The 20,032-nt window shown below is 38.2% G+C and overlaps 1 protein-coding gene across 2 annotated transcripts in view; it reads left to right on the top strand.

Moving 5' to 3' along the window:
* The first annotated feature begins 113 nt into the window (after positions 1 to 113).
* Positions 114 to 20,032, top strand: part of LOC124261156 (C-terminal-binding protein-like) — a 45,490-nt gene continuing 25,571 nt past the window's right edge. Inside the window, exons 1-2 of one of the 2 annotated variants that reach the window (XM_046695484.1) lie at positions 114 to 384; positions 19,661 to 19,768. The gene's annotated coding sequence lies outside the window, so the exon portion shown is untranslated. The remainder of the gene's footprint in view (positions 385 to 19,660; positions 19,769 to 20,032) is intronic. The other variant, XM_046695485.1, reaches the window with a different exon arrangement.

The raw sequence follows: 20,032 nt of genomic DNA on the forward strand, positions 1-20,032 counted from the left end.
ATTTGACGTGTAAATATTTGATCGTGTTAAAAAATATTCCCTATGGAAATTTCGTACATCACCGTATCTGTTCCGGAAAACTCCGAAGAGCCAGCTCTCGCGGCACACTGACTGATGATGCGAGATTTAGCGAGAGCACGCGCCATTTAGCGGCAGGACTACTGACCACTGAAAGTTTTTCAACACTCGAGAAGAAAGCCACTCAATTCTTGAAATTGTCGATAATAATTACGATTTTTCGAATAATTGAAGTCCTAACACCCTGAGCACCATCCCGGTTTACCCAGGAGGTGACTGTGGATATCGCACGGAGTGATTGAATCGTGTTCACAGGACGGACTAGGCCTGTGGCGGACATTGCGAGCCTTTGTCTTGATCCGAAAGGTGAGTTTAATCGAGTCGCGCTGACCCAATGGCGAACATTATGTCGCAGTTTGATGTGTAAATCAGATAATACGTGAATTAAATTAGTCAGCAGATCGATCAAGCATATTGCATTTGTGCTGTAATTTTACTCTTAACTTTTCAGTTGTGAAACAGCCAAGTTGGCACAAAATTAGGTCATTGCTTGTCGGGGAGCATGGACTAAATAAGTCCGCTTATGATTTGTACGCTTCAGTGCAATTTTTTTCTCTCGGCAATCGACAATTATTGATTCCTCAATGTTTGTTGAAGGAGGCAGTCGTGATTCCTCCATCTGCCGAGATGTGGCGCAAAGCTGACAGGCGCGTGTGTTCAAAATATCCCAGTTTTGACTATTTGCAGACTGCACCATGGGACATCCATGTCGGTGCATTTTATGCAAATGACCCCCAGCAGAGGGGTGTCGATTTCGCCGAGGCTTGATGACGGACCGTACTTCCTCCCTTTGTTTTGCCCCTTCCTAGTGTCAAATAGTTTCGTAGACAGGCAAATAAAGCCACATTTATGAATATTTGAACAATTTTGTACGAATTGTAAAGCGCATTTCAGGAATTTCCAAACATTGAACGAATCCTTCACATGGGTTATATCTCTGAAGTTGTCCAGGTGGTGTGTGTATTGACAACAATGATTGTGTTTATTAGCCTCTGTGTAAACGTCATAAATTATCACTTTGATGAATTGACACAGCTAACTCAGAGACTTGTAAATTGATTTGTGCCCTTCAATCTGATGAATAAAATTACGCTTTCTAGCGTGGTACGTTTTAGCTTCATTTGGATTAAGCAGAATGCAAACATTGGCCCAAATATTTATTGATTCTTGTAGGGTGAGATTGTGTGTCAGAGATGGATGGTGATTATGTTGAACTGGCAAATGAAATCAGTGTTGGAAATGATCTCTTTGGCATGACTAAATTTGTATTGTTTGCAATTTCAGATTTAACACACCTATTCTATTTTGTGATTACTTGCTAGTGACAGTGCTTGTTTAACTGAATATTTTAGCTGTGTGTTTTATGTTGACTATTTCACATGGCATGCTTTTACATGGTTGCTTTATTATTTTGCGTAGCATTGATTGATGTGTGGAATCTTTGCCAGCTCCATTTATAGTCAGTGTACTTCTAAATTCTGATAACTTAGGAATTTTTCATTTACCATTATGGTCATGTTATTTTCATTTGTCAAAAGTCAGTAGTTTAAGTTCTGCACAACATGTAAAATGATATGAACATTATGTGTATACTTCGGTACTTACCCAGTTACATCATTCTGGACTGAAAACTGCTATCAGTTTGTCACATTGTTTATGAAATCACATTATAACATAGTAAGGGACCTGTATTCACTATATAGTTTGTTGTGTAGTGTCACTCTGCAATAGGTAGATAATCCTTGGGGTTGGGTGGGGGAGATGCTCAGGCTGCCCTAGTAACATGCATAGAAGTCATCATGTAATTTGGAGAATTTTGGCATGTTTCTTTCAAGATTTATGTGTTTGTAATGATTTCCCATTTTGTTTGTTGATAAACACATTTGATATATCATCTTCCAAGGAAAGCCTTATTGAGGACAAGTAGTTTTTTTATATTTGATAGTTTACATTGTTTGCAAGGACAAACAAGCACTTATGCAGCTGTTTTACAGAAGATGCGTCTTGGGGTGTCACATCTGTCATTGCTAGGCATGCCATGATGCACCAAGGTCAGGGTGATCTGTGTATTGGGTTATCATGACACTGGTGAACATGCATTTCATATATATTCTAGGACTGTGCATGATATTACTGGTGTACCGAAGTATGTATCTCAAATAATTTGTATTGCAATATTTTTAGAATGAATATTTGGTTAAAAAAATATAACTAGTTTTGTCATTATCTTTATGGTGTACGTTAAACTATACACTTTCATTGACCCATAGCAATTAATTGATAAAATGACATAGGTTGAATAGTATAAAATCTATAAAAAAGAAACAATCACTAACTATCCAGCCTTTTTGTTTTTGCAATTGGTGATATCAGAACCGTATCATTTGTTTTTAGGGAATTAATATGTAGAAAATAAAATCTGTATGTACAAACATCAAAACCCATCGTCAAACACAAGCTCACAGTACATCACAGTATGTATCCTAGTCTGTCTCACAGTCCCTGAACCACATTAATTTCCCTATTGCCAAGCCCTCTCTGCAATGCTAAAGCCTTAAAGGTCACATGCAACGTAAAACACAACTTTGCAGATTCTGATACCTTTCGGTATGGACATAGCGAAACAAATCGTCAAAAATGCAAATTCAACTTATAAAGTTGAAAAATAACGCAATGAAAAAAGACGTGCGAAATCGGAGTTCAAACGTTTCGCTAATTTTCCCCAGACTTTTCTGGGGAATACGGGTTTCAACAGCTGGGCTGCGCTCATAGCACGTGCGCAAGTAAAGAGGTTCGCGCAGCTTGGAAGCGGGTTGTCGGGTGAATACTCGGTGAAGGCTTTGGTGTGAGCTATTTTTCTAATGTTTTGTTGATATCTCACGAGCGCGAGCTTTTATATGTTATGACAGTAAATAAACTGTTTATATAATTTCAATTGTCTATTTCACCACACGTTCTTCTTACCGCGTCACTTTCTCAGTTCGATGCTTAAAAGCAATGTCATTATTTAAGCGTTGACAGAATTTCTAACTGTGATATAGATATGTCGTTTGTCACAGACAAAACTCAATGTCTTGTTTTATTGACACCTGTGTGTCTGCCTGCCTGTCTGCTAATGACAATATTCAATACACAACTCGCGATCACTGACCACATGCAATTTGAACTTAACACCAATCAGGCTATACACCATAAACAAAAGCGCATTGATTTATGGCCCGAGTTCGGTCTCTGTTACATTATGTAATTACACAGACAGGCAGGTGTGATACTTGAACACATGACATGTTATGATGTCTGTTGATTGCAAAATGTTATACACAAAAAATGAGCATGTATTTACAAAACCCAACATCTCTACACACACACCATGAGCCAGCCGTGAAGGCGGCATCTGCTAATGAACCAGCCGTTACACTTGAGTGCACACCAACCCGCTCTGACTGGGTTCGGTATCCCGGCTGCTTTGTTTCGAGGGAGGTAAACCCAAGTACACAATATTGCACTTTTGATTTGCGATTATACGCTTATAATTTTGTTTATTTGTTTTTTCATAATCAGCAATGCATATTATATGTCATGAAGAAGTGATAATTGTGTTTTAATTATGTTTGATTTTTTGGTTGCATGTGACCTTTAAATAAAGTAAGTCTAGATTTCCTCAGTCTGAATCTCTGGTCTCCCTGGGGCTCCTTTTCAATATATATGGGCTTGTTTGTTACTATCAAAATTATATATATTCAGAGACTAAGCCTTAGTCTATATGTATCCCTGTATCCCAGTATATTGCAGTACAATTCATTTGCCAATACACAGTCCTAATATTTACACCTGGCTACATAATACAGGTGTTAATTGGCTACATAATACAGGGGTTAAATTTGATTCGTATTTGTGTTTGTTTTTGATGAAGTATATTTATTATGCTTTGTAGTAAGTCTCCATGATAGTTGCTGGGTTGTATTACCTTGTGACTCATTGCAATATAGATTACCATGTCTGCATAAAACCTGAGAACAGACCTAAATTAAACAATTTTGTTGTCGTTTCTGTAGCTGGCCACTGATGGAGAATGCCATCCTGATGTAGTGTGAATTGAGGACACAGTGTGTGGTTAGCGTGACATGACACCCAACTGTGCATCATACATATTTATTGATATTGTTACATTGTCGTCAGCTGTGTGAGTACAATTGGGTGAATATATGACTTCAACACTCTGTTTCAAAGTGCAGACTAAAAGTGCAGACAGAATTTGTTGTCACAATACGTTCAGTGCACTGACAGAAATGGCCACACATGTAAATATATGGTAGAAACTGATTTCTGTGCTTAGTTCTCAAACATAGTTGTAGTGTTTTAAAAAGAAATAAGCCTACAACCCTATTACAGTGAGGCCTATATGGTTTATTTCTGTCAAAGGGGCCACATGCCCATAGGACAGACCGCCTCTGTGGTGTAGTGGTTAGAGCGTTGGGCCGGACTGCGAAAGGTCACGGGTTCAATCCCCGACCGCGTCATACCAAAAGACGTTAAAATATGGTACTTGTTGGTCCCTGCCTGGCGCTCGGCATTAATGGGTACAACAAGGACTGGTCGGCTCGGAGTCAGTATAATGTGTCTGAGTGGGGTATTCATGCTTCACTGCAGCATGGTATCTCAGTGGACTAGTACTATAAAACCAGCTTCAGTCTGGGCTAGTACAAGCAGCCGCACATACACATACACACGCATGCACGTCATATGGGCGAAATATTCTCAAACACGACGTTAAACCCAATTCCACCACCACCACCACCCATAGGACAATACAATTGTAAAATACACAAACATAAAATTTTAAAGAGGTGTAATTGGAACCACAACATTTTTTTTATTTGGCCTTAGATATTTGGACTGCTGTGATTTCTTTGTGAAACAGAGCATTGTTATCTGTATCGTATCATTGTACTCCTCGCTGCCATGTGGGTGGAAGCAGTTAATCGTCGAAGTCCTTCCTGGAGCTTGTAACTTAATGTGCTAATCGCGTCAGCATCTGTCATTTTTAAGTTCACATTTCATAACAGATGTAATTTCACAATTCAAATGCTATCAATGTTTGTGTAGTATCACGTGACACACATATTCACGGCAGCGTTTAAGGTTCATTTCAAAATTCTGTCCAAGCTTGAAAATATCAATTTACATTCATTATATTTGACGTTTCCTTTATTTCTATACCTGCACAATCATGATTTCTAAAGTGTAGTATTTCACACTTTTATACCATTTTTATTAGAACTGTATACTTTACCCAGTCTGCAATCTTGCTCTGGTTACTGGACTGAAATGTACTTTTGTTTCTGTTGTGTCTCACAGTATCATGTTGGTGTTCACTCTCCAAAGTGGGCCAGTACAAGAATATTTTTGACAAAAATCATTTTTCAAAAAAATTGTTTTCGGGTGTATTTTATGACTAAAATTTGATTTGTGAATGTCTCTAAGGCACTGAGATCATATTTGAAACTTGTTAACAGTTTGACTCCATATTAATTTGGCTTTCATTATTAATTTGAGAATGCTGTTGGCACCTTATCACAGGAGACAAGATCAGAAGTCCATTAATTGTTCATTTGGGAAAAAAACCCAGCGTCCTTATCTTGATAATCAATTTGATTGAGTCTCTCAGTTGCTAGCTTTTTCTTTAAAAAATACCAACACCTTTTAACTTCATTTTTGACAAAACAATCACTCATCTCCTTAACTTTCAAATATATCCCTTTACAAATGTAAAATGAAAAATATATGCCTTGACAATATGCTTCATGTAAAGTGGTGATGTTTTATAAGGCTGCAATGAAGATTGTTGTATGTCAACATGGATAGTTTCAAAATGCAGCTGGCTGGCCGTAATGAATTTTGACTAGCCTGAGGCTAACAGAATAGTGTAGGTTCACTTACCGGATCATAATTTCGGGATGGGTCATGTCCCGTCATGATGAATTTGCCCTGAAACCTCTCAGGGAACAGATTGAGTCTGTGCGTGTACCTCAGTATAATCAATTTATAATTCTGATGTGACGATTTTCTTCATCTAATTGCAATATTTGTGGTTCATTGGACCATCCTTTGCTTAATGTGTGCCATCAGGGCTCCAGATAATTTTTCATGATCAGGAGTATGTACTCCTTATTTTTCTAATATAGGAATACTGGAAAACCTTACAAGTACATTTAGAGTACTGAATGGAATTTAATGGAGTATCAGTGATCTTGTGTTTAGTTTCATATATGCACCACAACATTGCTACTCTTGTGTAAATGGAGCAATAAACAATAAAATAATACGTTTCAGATAAATACATCTGTAAATGATTCTAAGACCATACACCATTGCTGTGGTGCATATCTGCTACGTTTTCTGAATTATTTCCTACAGTATCGTGCATATTTTACATTCTTAGATATGCCAATACGGCCCTTATCTGGAGCCCTGCACAATCATTTAGGTCAGTGTTACATTTTCTGTGCCAAGTAATTGGTTATACAAATTCAAGTTCATCTTTTTGCACTGTTTTGTGAGAATTAGCATGATGAGCTATTGTAGTGTTGGTGGTCAAGGCATTGTCATTTTATGAGCAGTTCATAGCTGAACTAACTGGACCGGAAGACATTTAATTCTGTTCATTACATGGTGTTGTATGAATGAATAGTGTTGGCGGAATATATTTTTCTGTTAGGTACCATTAACACAGTTAAACATGTTCGTTGTGGCTAAATGTCACATAAAGATAATATTTGTTTCTGAGAGAATAGCTTGCGACAGTGTTTAAATAGTGATTTGGGCTCAGGTAAAGTTGTCATTTCATCTTTCAAGTTTTGACGAGACATTTCAGTAGGCTGAAGACTAGGTAATTATAATCAAAGTATTTGGCTTAAACAGCATTTTACTTTATCGCTACCCAATGAACAAATATTTATGCCATTTTAGAAGACAATCGGTTATTGAAAGAAAATGAACAAATTTGAAATGTTCCTTGAAGACAGGGTCAGTGTTTCTGGTGTTATGTTTATATGCTCTAGTAAATTACAATACGTTTCATGTCTAAAATCTACTATCCTATCATCAATGATGATAGATCTAAGTCTTGTACTATCCTATCATCATGATGATAGATCAGTTGAAAATTCTCTTGGACAACAGGGCTGCCTTGAATCAATCTCAGAGCCAAAGTCCATATCCCATGTTAAGAACACAGAGCTACTCATGTGGGTACTGTCATAAGTTCTTTCATTTTTTCGGACATGAGGGCTGCCAACCCTTGGATTTAACAATCTCAGAGCCATCCCACTTGTCCATATCCGGCATATACCAGTGTATACCTGTGAATGGAATCATTGATGAATTTACTTTTGACAAAGTAAACAGAACAGATGTAGAACAATTAGGATGTGAATACACTTGATGCATAAATGCCTGCCAACTCTCACATGTGGCTTGCGCCTCACGCTTTTATTACTCAGGCCTAAAAAAACATGTTGTGGTTCTGATTACCCGTCCGGCCCTTGAATTCTGGTGCCGACCCTGGTTTTTTTAAGCGGTATATATTAAATATGCATTCAGATATCATTGTTTTTTCCCTGGCACATCGGTCATTCTGGTAGAGAATGTCAACATGATGGCGGCAATCTTGAATAAATAAACAATTGATAATGTGTTATTAGTTTCTCCTTTACTTCTAAAATAAAATGTAAAAAAAATATATTCCTACCCACCTACCCTAAATTTTAAAGAGCTGTAATCGGAACCACAACATTGTTCTTATTTGGCCTTATGTCACGCCTCATGACAAAACTGATAAATCTCACACTAAACTGAATTACACCAAAAATCACACAAATAAGTTTGAAAACATAATTTTCGGTGACTTTAGAGAATTTGCATGTATGCGTCGATTATTTCAGGGGGTCCTCAGCACAGGGACTTACCTTGATTCCTGTATTTGAGGGTCCCTGGGACTCATACTCTTAATTTTCAGGGGTCCAGGACAACAAAATGGGTGTCCCAGACACTTAAATATTATTATTAATGCTATGTTGTAATATTGTTGTAATTCAGTTATTGTTATTGTATTGTGTATCATGATCATCACAGTGTTACAGTAATTAAATTGCAAATAATACCATAACCCAGCTGGTAGCAAACTCAGTGATAACTTCTTGTCACTTGATTGGAATTTTTGCAAAAGTATTTAGACTTCTTCTGAGTCCCTGTGGACGCGCTAATAAATTTTGTTGCTTCCATTGTCAATTTTTGTAAGTATAGGATGCAGCAATTCGTGCCCTGTAAATCCCTGCTTCAGCACCTCAAGGTTTTTTTTCTCTTGAATAATGTCATTCACAAATAAAATTTAAGAAATTGAATGTAAACATTCCATATTACAACTGCTTATTAATTTGCTTATATTAAAGCGATATTCGCTGTTAGGCCTGTTTGTTGGCATGAAGTTATTATTCATATTTGATGCTTGTTTTTATTGGAATTTTATGTAGTTATACTGCCTTGGGTCTGTTCTGTTGGCTGTTATGCATCAATAAATTATCATTTTAAATCAATGGACACAAAATGACATTTCAGATGTGTTATTATCATTTGTTTGTGTGCTCCATGAAGTATGTGACAATGAACTATTTCTGAATACATCTAATTAACAACAGGCAACATGAGGCTGTCAGTCAAATAGGAAATATAGATGTTCATGTACGCAGTTGAAATGGATACATTGGACAGTTGCGCAGTTTGTAAGCCATGTGTTTTTTAAGTGTTTCTTCATATTTAAGAAGGCAGTTCAAAATAATTTGGTTATGATGACATTTTTTACAGCTCTGGGTAACCAAATCTCTTAGTCTATAGTCCGGGATCGGGTGGTCAGGCTCGCTGGCTTGGTTGACACATGTCATCGGTTCCCAATTGCGCAGGTTGATGTTTCGAATTTTGATAACCATCGTCACTATTTCAATTCAATATTTGAATACCTATTTAGATTATTACCACACAGCCAGAACGTAATTTTGACTCAAACTTGAGCAGTTTCGAGCGCTGAAATAAGGCGAAATGTGATTGGTTTACGTGGGGCTAATTATCCAATAAGAATTGTTGTTAGTAGACAATGCCAAGTTGACGATGAATTTCACGCTGAAAAGCAGATGTTTTTACTTGTATGAAGAATCGAATAAAACAGGGATTTACAGGACGCGAATTCCTGCGTCCTATACACATAAAAATTGACAATGGACGCAACAAAATTAATTAGCGCGTCCACAGGGACTCAGAAAAAAAGTCCCAATACTTTTTGTAAAAATTCCAATTGAGTGACAATAAGTTATCACTGAGTTTGCTACTAGCTGGGTTATGGTATCATTTGCAATTTAATTACTGTAACAATGTGGTGATCATGATACACAATACAGTAACAGTATTAATGATAATATTTAAAGTGTCTGGAACCCCCATTTTGTTGTCCAGGATCCCAGAAAATTAAGCTCAAATACAGGACTCTATAGGTAAATCCCTGCATAAAAAATTATTGAATCGAGGGTCCAATATCGAAAATCGTATCAAATCGAATCATGGTGTGAGTGAATTGTTGCAGTCCTACATTTCTATAAGTGTGTCGAATACATTTTCTAAGCAAATTGGCTTGGCCTCTTCCTATCGGTTTGCAGTGAGCTGGTCATTGGCTTCCTGCATAGAATTATGTAATTTGATTAGCTCATGGGAAGAAATAAGACAATTACAATTGATTTGAAACCTCCAGATATTAGATATTGACTTAAAAAAATGATAGGGTGATTCAGTGCAAAGGCTGTGGCAACTTGACTATCAGTGTCCAAATGGGAAATCTTCGAACAGTAATGATACAGAGAGTGTACGAGTGTTTCCTTGATTTGGAAATCATTTGTAATTGACACAGTTTGAGTTGTAAACTCATACCACAATTGGATGTCACAGATGTATTTTCTTCAGCAATATTAATGTTTAGATGTTTCTTTTTCAGTTTGTTAGGTTGTGTATTATTATCCCCCGCCGCGCGTTTAGCGAAAAGCGGGGGATATAGTATTAGGCCCCCGTCCGTACGTACGTACATACAAATTGGAATATCTTAAGAACCGTTCACTAGATTCTTTTCATATTTGGTACCTAGGTTCATCACACTATAAGAAAGGTCCAAGTCAGGTTTGGTGACCTTGACCTTCATTTCAAGGTCACAAGGGGACTTTCATGTTTTACCTGCATGTTAAGCTATCTCAAGAACCGTTCACTGGATTTTCTTTATATGCAATTCCAAGCTTTATCTAGGGAAGGTGCAGGGCCCAGTCTATTTTGGTGACCTTCACATAATTTTCAAGGTCATGGCGACACTTTGAAGATTTCAGCATGTTAAGCTATCTCAAGAACCGTTTCTGAACCGTTTCCTGGATTTTCTTCATATTCAACCCCAAGCTTTATCTAGGGAAGGTGCAGGGCCCAGTCGATTTTGGTGACCTTCATTTAATTTTCAAGGTCACAGAGACACTTTCACGATTTCAGCATGTTAACCTGAATTGTCATCAAGATATTTTAACAACGGTTCACTGGATTTTCTTCATAGACTTTCAAGACCTCCCTTGAATGTTTTTCAAAAAGCAGTTTCTTTAGTACTAGTTTTGCATATTTCATGCTCTGTGACATTCATGTCAAGGTCAATGTCAGTCTTGAAATTATGTGTGTGTTTGAACAACTAAAGAGCAAGATAATGGTTTTTTTTGACATTTAATTTCATCTTAAACTTTCATTACTTTATAAGTTTGATTTGATAATTTGTGGGGGGATTATGTCACCTTAGTGACAATGCTTGTTGATGTCTCCCTAGACAAATCTGCTTGCTTAAATGTCATGTGTTAACCAAAGTAAGTTTGAATGCTCTTTTTGCCTTGTACCTCTAAGTGAGAACTTACTGTATTAGTGAAAAAAAAATTTTTGGTCAATATGAAAAGGCAAGAAACATATGCACTTTTATGCCACATCTATTTAATACATCTGGCAATTAGTTTGAAGTTTGACAGATATTGATATATCTTTTTCAACTACTGACCCCAGCTGTTGGTAAAAGTCAGCCTGTTTGCGAAATGATTCAAGTCACAGCCCTTTGTAGGTACAGTAGCAGGGCTCCAGATAATTTTTCAACATCAGGAGTACGTACTCCCTATTTTTTCAATATAGGAATACTGAAAAACTTAAGAGTAGATTTTGAGTACTGAATGGAATTTAATGGCTTATCAGTAATCTTGTGTTTCTTTTCATATCTGCACCACAACATTGCTACTCTTGTGTAAACATGCGTACACCATTGCTGTGGTGCGTATCTGCTATGTTTTCTAAATTATTTCCTACCATATCATGCATATTTTATATCCGTACATAGCCGATACGGCCCTTATCTGGAGCCCTGAGTGGTCAAGCTGGTGCAGTGTTGGTCACCAAACTGTTGTGTTGGTAGTCTATCTTTTGTACATACATCTTTTGTTCTCATATTAATGATCAAATATAAATAACAAACACGTAAACCAACATTTAAACGTCATTATATTTTTGCAATTAATGGAAAATGGAAAAATACCCAATTGAGTTTGAGTGAGGTGGGTACAGTTTATTTGGTTACACAAAGGAAAATTAGGATGCCCAATTGAGATGAACACCAGGAGAGTACATAACTCAGTGACCCAAAAAGTTATCTGTAGCTCTGATCTCAGTTTCAGCAACATTAATTGGTGCTGTGTCCAAATCCTCTTCACCAGCCTCCGTAACTTCACTAAAAGAGTACTAAGAGAACCAGTTCAGATGCTCTGAGCATCAGTCGGAGAGATCAAGGTTATGTCATCCCTTCCACCTGCTATGAACTGATGAAGCAATAACCACACCATATCTGAACACTATATCCTGTTTCACTGGCTTCCCAATCGCTTTGTTGCAATATTATCTTCCCACGATAGTTAACCTACCAACGTTGATCTCCCTCGTGTGCACTTGTTTAATTTGCTGTTACTGTCAGCCTTCCACAAACCATATTTATTCTGTACCTTGTTTACGATTCAATCTTGCATGACGACAGTGTCTGGATCCATTTTGAAACAGCGCTGTTACAGTAAACGTGTAAAGTTGTTATCCGTAAATTGTCTCCTTACAGTCAAACTAATACCCTTAAAATGTCTTGAGGCAGTCTTTACTGGATTTGACTGTTCATATGGACAGTCATAAGCTGAGGAGTGACAGAAATGTTCTCGAGGTTGACTCAGGAGCAGACGTCGCAAAACAGCTGTGTCTTCAGTTTAATGTCCCCAAAACTGCCTGAAGCTATTGAGAGAGAAAATATCTTATCCAAAGCATATTTTTACATAGAACAGATTACTAAAAGTTATGGGTAAAACTGCTCTGGTTATGAAAATGATATTTAATAGTTATTCTTATCACTGGTCCCTGAATAGTCATTTGGGTTATCGGACTCTGAAGGTCAGGGAATCCCTGTGTATCTTCAATGCAGCCCGCTAAGATACTCAGTTTCAAATAAATACACAATTACAGCATTGTCAGACAATGATTCATGTTCAAGCAGTATGGTGTCATAAGATACATGATAAACCCTTTTAAAAAAAGAGAGGTAAATTTAAGAGGTACAGCTTCGGTTTTTTTCAATTTTGAGTTTTGTGTTGTCCCAAACAAACAAAATCCAGGTCAGCCATGTTACATAGCAATTGATTGCAAATATGCAACGCCATACGTGGCAATATCGTGTCTATGTTGAGCAAAACATGCCGTCACACGTGACTGAACCATTCAGGAAATGTGATTATTTTATAGACAGTGATGTCGTTATGTCAACAGCTGCGGACGCGAGCAGTGGCTCGGGGCTATAGATACGAGACATCCACTGTAGTGCTTGCTTATGAGTAGACTGCCCTTTATCTGGCCTTGTTAGGTCAGATTCTCACAGGCCACAATCTATTGTGAAGGAGGAAGGACTTCCACATACTGTCTAGGTTATTCCATCCGTGTTTACTGTTTCAGGAAAATTGTTGATGTTAATCTTGTTGCTGATAGGTAGGATTGTGTCATACATAAATGAGGGCTGGTCAATTAATTTCAGATCAGTGTTCAGTCTTCTGACCACTTTTTAAAGGTGTAGAGTAGGTTAGTGGTTTTACAGAGCTACAGATAACTTTTTGGGTCATTGAGTTATGTAGTACATGTATATGTACTCGCTCGTGTTCATCTCAGTTGGGTATTCTAATTTTCCTTTGAATAACCAAATAAATTGTACTCACCTCACTCAAACTCAATTGGGTATTTTGCCATTTTCCATTAATTTTAAACACATAAAGTTTAAATGCTAGTGTTTTTTATTCATATTTGATCTATAATATGAGAAACGGTAAGAAAGATTGCAAGTTCATGTCCTGAAATAGAACCTCTCAATGTACCTCAGTTATTTTACGCAAGCTTTGATTTTACATTTTTGTTTGTACGCATGTAAGATCACATTTATTGAGTATTTACAAGAATTCAAGGGTACATGTATGCAACAGACTTAATAGAAATTGAGTTTTCACATAAATATTTGAGTAATTTATGTAGATATTCAGCTTGTCTGTATCTCTGTTCGAGTTTTGATTTCTCTCACCTAAGACCTGAGTTTGATCCCAAATTTAATGAATAAAAATTCAAGGCTTGCAGTGATATTATAATGGACTTGCAGTGCTTGCAGTGATATTATAATGGACATCTTTATGCAAGAGATGGAATTTTTAAATTTGTTATCCGAGAAAATTAATTGATATGAAACCTTGGGCATGTGTGTTTTATTGTCATTTTGCTAAGTATCTATGGTTACTGCAAACAAACAGGATTTCGAGCACTATTTCTTGATAAGCTGACCTATATTTTTGCATGTAATATTTTAGCAGACTATATTTCAGAGTTAGAAAATCATTTTATTTTTACTTTCATTAAAATGTCTGCAACATAGATGCCATCTACCAAATGGTAAAATTTGCAGTTAACACACAAATGTTTGACTCCTGAAGATTAGAAGTGTTTGACAACTTCATGTTTTTATCTAAAACCCCGTGTTTCTTTCATCTTTAATTTGAGTCTAGAAAGCTTCAAATTTGAAACTGTAATTGACTTCATGGAATGCTCGAGATAGTGATCATTGTAAGTAGTGTGTGGCGAAGTGATGAAAACTGCTAATGTGTTAATGACACGGAGAAAACATGGGAATATTGATCCGGCTGGATTGGCCGTCCTTACATAACAAATATTACCATGAGTTACACTAGCAGTATGTCATGTCTGATATACTGTGGGAGCGTCTGGTATCCCATTGGAGCCTAATATCCCATTGGAGCTCATATAGGGCTCCGCCGAAGACCCGGGTTCGAATCCCCACATGGGTACAATGTGTGAAGCCCATTTCTGGTGTCCCCCGCCATGATGTTGCTGGAATATTGCTAAAAGCGGCGTAAAACCAAACTCAGTCAGTCAGTCATATAGGGCTCGATTTAAAGAACTGAAACCTCCTAGCACCTGGTGCAACCTCAGGTAATAACTTGGTTGCACCAGACAAAAATAGGTTGCACCTGCTGCTCAATATGAAAAGCATATTTATATGCTTGAGTTTTGGTGTTGAGAACATTATTATGGCAAAATTATTCTGGGTCTGATAAGTTCATTGTCCAGGGTTTTACCCACTCACAAACATGGGGTGCCATTAATTTTAGGGGTCCTAGCAGGCAATATGAGGGTCCTGTGAAGTAACGGTGTAGAGAACTGTACGGTTTGATAATTTCTTTAGAGCCTGGGATGACTCAATGATCATCTGGACTGAGGGTTGAAATAATGCAAGTAACTGTTCTGAAAGAAACATCCAAACAGCAAAGTCAAAGATGTGATGTCGGTACAGTGAATAATATTGTGCGTCCTTCAGGATGCAGTGAATTCTTTGTCGTGTCCATTATCTATATTTGTGCATCACGTGAAACCCTGATTGTCTTATAATTTCATGACATGAGCAGACAGTCATGCAATCACAGATTGTGTAGTCAATACAGTCACTGCTCCAAGCCAGTTCCTCATTCTGTTTTTCGACCCATGAAGGTCCAGGTTAGAATGAAATTTCTGTAACCCATGCTTGTCGTCAGAGGCGACTAACGGGACTTAGTTGCCACATGTCATCTGTTCCCAATTGTTGATTACTGGATTGTCTGGTCCAGACTCAATTATTTACAGACCGCCGCCATATAGCTGGAATATTGCTGAGTGAGGCGTAAAATTAAACTCACTCACTCACTACTGCTAGCCTGCCAGCCCGCCAGCCCAAGGCGAGTACAGATTTCCCCATTGTTTTAACTTGACACAGGGCAATTTGTCTCTACCTGGGCCAGCTAATGCATTTAGTTCTAACCCTGTACTTTTTATTGCATACCTTGCTTGTCAAAATGTAGATGCGGGTCGCTGGTGGATCAGATCCTTGGGCTCTGTGATTTTACAGAGTTGCGTCCCTTGGGCATGCCAGAAACTGTGACTGTGGGTTTTACCAAAATGGTTGATGTTCACTACATCACTATCACTTTCATGCGTAATTTTAAATTAAAGTTTAATTCAAGTTTAATTTTAACCTAGTTTGGAATTGGAGACTGTCTGGACACTTTATTGAAGCCATCAACAAGTGTCCAGTTTCAATACCCCCTAGTATAGTCATCCGTCGCAATAACGCCTTCTGTGATACCACGGTTTCAGTTAAACCGCGGGGTAATCTGTGGCTCCCATCAAAAAAAGTTGCCAAGCGATCACGCATCTTCACATCATCAGAAATAGCATATCAACAAATCCGCTGTTGTGCTTCGGTTAATTAAGGTGGTAACCTAGGGAAATATGTTAATGTTATCTGGGGGATGTGTCTCTGTTGTTTCTTTTGAGACGATAAGATCCATTCTTGTGCATCAAGCACTGGGGAAGCCCTAAGACTTGGGTTCTTTTCCCAACATGGCAACATGTGAAACCCTTCCTGAAGAAGCTCCTGGAGTGGCAGAAGACCATACTTTTGCATGATATTTTGGAATGGCAATATGTATCACATCGTGATGTGTATCGATACATGAGGTAAATGTATCTCGACGGCTCTGATACCTCATCTTTGATGGAATGTTAGCCCTAGCTGTCATTTGGCTACATCAATAATAAATAAAAAACTTAAGTTTTCAAATCCACCGAGATGAACCTGCTTCTAAGCTCGAGCCCATTAAGATCTTCTTTTTCCAGTTCTCCTACCAGTTGCAAGTGATATTCTATACTTTATAATTTTCTCATGAATTATTGATTAGAATCTTCACCTGATCAATACAGCACACACACAAGTGTGATCTGCACAATCCATGCAGCTACAGGTTTTTACCCCACTGCCTGACCAATCTAAGTTGACTGTTGACGTAATTGTGCAATTTTGTTCAATATTTTTGCTGTACTTCACATGTTCATCAAGCTATTGATCTGACTCTGACCTTTTGCGATTTGGAGCTATAATTTTTAAATACAGTAACAATGGTTGTGTGTGTTCCTTGTTGAAGGTTCAAAAGAAAAGGCAGTTCAGTGCTTGAGAACCGTCTCCGTGGTGTAGTGGTTAAAGCGTCAGCCCGGAGTGGGGTATTCATGCTTCACTGCGGCATGGTATCTCAGTGGGCTAGCACTATAAAACCAGCTTAAGTCTGGGCTAGTACAAGCAGCCGCTTATACCCATACACACATACACACGCATGCACGTCGTCATATGAGCCAAATATTCTCAAGCACGACCTTAAACCCAATTCCACCTCACCTCACCTCACCTCACCTCACTTCACCTCAGTGCTTGAGATGTGTCCTTTGTGATGTAGTTTAAAAATAGTCTGGAATTGCATTAGGAATTGTTTTCAAATTTGATAATTGATTTCGAGTTGGGTAATTAAATATTTATGCAAAGCATGTATGTAATAATGAATTCACCTGAACTGCAACTAGTAATGCAGACATTGATGAAATGTATTGTCAATATCAGCTCAGTATACTAGAACACTTTTTCGATCATGCACAGGTGGTCAAGTTGTGTAGGTGGAGCTGTAATTAATTGTGCACCATTGCAACTCGTAGCTTTGAGTTCAGAATTCTTTAGGGGCGATGGGGTAGCCTTGTGGTGAAAGCGTTCTCTCATCAAGCCAAATACTCAGGTTCAATTCCCCACATGGGTACAATGTGTGAAGTCCATTTCTGGTGTCCCCCACTGGGATATTGCTTGAATATTGCTAAATGCGGCGAAAAACTAAACCCACACTCAGAATTCTTTAATCGTGTTTACGGATACAAAGTTTGATTTGATGAGTTTACTGTAGTGATAGGAAATATTTACAAAATGTAGAAACATCCAGAAATATATTTGAAAAAATCTAAAAATGTAAAAATCTCTTGGACGATTTATCAGTAGCCTTTCTTCCCACGTCAAGCTGACATGCTCTGATGAACTGTTTAAATTCCACCATATTTAATCAATGCAAGGTTCAATATTTTGAAGAAATTGATTTTGCTCAAATGATTAATTCTTTGTTTCCATGCAGTCTGTTTAAGTTTCAATTAACTGCCACACATCTGTAGCTTGGTGATATGACAAATAATGTCCAAAAGCATTTGATCCAGTTATTTAGGTGTGGCAAGGAGACTGATATCATTCATTATTAAAGCCAGATGCTTCACAGAGTGTGTTTGTCATACTGATCTGTGGCGCGGTGGGGTAGCGTAGTGGTTAAAGCGTTCGCTCGTCACACCAAAGACTCAGGTTTGATTCCCAGCATGGGTTCAATGTGTGATGGGGCGGTGGGGTAGCCTAGTGGTCAAAGCGTTGGCTCGTCACGGCGAAGACCCGGGTTGGAATCCCCACATAGGTACAATGTGAGAAGCCCATTTCTGGTGTCTCCCCGCCATGATAGTGCTGGAATATTGATAAAAGGGATGTAAAACCATGCTCTCATACTGATCAGGTTGTTGATGCTTGCTTTATTTATCAACATGATGCTGTTGTGCATGTAATATGTCTACATAACCTGCTGGACCGCCTCCGTGGTGTAGTGGTTAGAGCGTCTGCCCGGAGAGCGGAAGGTCGTGGGTTCGATCCCAGACCGTGTCATACCAAAAGATGTTAAAATATGGTACTTGTTGGTCCCTGCCTGGCACTCGGCATTAATGGGTACAACAAGGACTGGTCGGCTCGGAGTCAGTATAATGTGTCTGAGTGGGGTATTCATGCTTCACTGCGGCATGGTATCTCAGTGGGCTAGCACTATAAAACCAGCATAAGTCTGGGCTAGTACAAGTAGCCGCACCTACACATACACACGCATGCACGTCGTCATATGAGCGAAATATTCTACAGGGCGACGTTAAACCCAATTTCACCTCACCTCACATAACTTGCTGGCCCAAGTTTCTCCATCCTGATTGTTTGGAAGTAGGAAGTATATACACCTATGTACTTTGTACTTTACATTCTCAGCAATGTCATTGTCTAATCTGACCAAGTTCACTTCCCTATCTGCTAGCCACCAGGATTTACTGAAACAAAATTTCTGCAAAAAATAATTCCTCGTTTGTGTAATTTGTGGAATTAATTCCCTGTAGGATGATTGACCGATTATTACATCATTCAATGAAATCCTGGATGTTGGTTATCTGTAGAAAATCGTTACATCACAGAAGTCTTCTTTACTTAGCTATGCACAATCAGTTGTGCAGACAATAGTGTCAGGCTGCCTATGACCTTGTTACATGGAAGACAGGAAACCACAATTCCTTCCTGTGTGTGTTGTGTTGAGTCAACATCAGAATTTTTTTGATAGCACACTTAGGTAGCTGTCGAAATGTAGGGGATTCATATCTTCAGTTGAACTTTGCTGGATATTTTGTATCTTATTTTTACTGATTATTCTGGGTTAGGTTTCAGTATTTGAAATTCATTTCTTCTGTTTCCTGTGCTGAAGTGCAATAACATGAACAGCTTCTGTTGATCATGTTGATGTCCTAGGATTTCGTGATTTTGTCCAGTTTGCCTAGACAGAAATATGGAAGCCCAGATTCCACTGATTATTCCTTTTAATTGTATATTATTGTTCCATAGATATAGATGTTTTGACCTGTGAAAAATGTACTGGTTTATCTGATGATAGAAATGAATTTTAACATTGTGTATACTGACCTGTGAAGATCTGGGTTAGAATTGGTCTTCAGCAACCCATGATTGTCGTAAAAGGCAACTAATGGGATCGGGTTGGTCATACTCGCTGACATGTTGACACATCTCATCGTATGCCAGTTGCGTACATTGATGCCGATGTTGATTTCTGAATTATATGGTCTATATATACTGCCATCATATATTTGGAATATTGCTGTGTGCTGCGTTAAACAACAAAACAAATTGTGTGAACCCTTTTCACTTTCTCGCTTGCTTCATAGAAATGTACTAATGTCTCTTATTTGTTTTCAGGTATTCAGGATGTTGTCGTTCCATATGAGAAAATTTGACTTGGTGATCGGGACACTACTGTCCTGACGCCGTTGTTGAATAACCGCTAGAGTTGTCTCCCCTGACGAGGTGAGTTGTTTAACGAAATGTTTGATCAGTGGCAGGGAATCGTGAATGACCTGCTTAGATACTGCAGAACACAAAATGTATCAGGTGATCAGACTCAGAGACTTGGCTGATTGAAAGTCATCGTACCCTGAAGTTGAACCCGTAGGTTACAACTGGTCTTCAGCAACCTATGCTTGACTAACAGGATTGGGTGATCAGGCTCGCTGACTTGGTGGACACATGTCATCGTATCCCAGTTTCGTATATCAATGCTCATGCTGTTCA

Source organism: Haliotis rubra, unplaced genomic scaffold, assembly GCF_003918875.1.
Source record: "Haliotis rubra isolate DU_JTF1 unplaced genomic scaffold, ASM391887v1 Scf79, whole genome shotgun sequence".
Classification (NCBI taxonomy): domain Eukaryota; kingdom Metazoa; phylum Mollusca; class Gastropoda; order Lepetellida; family Haliotidae; genus Haliotis; species Haliotis rubra.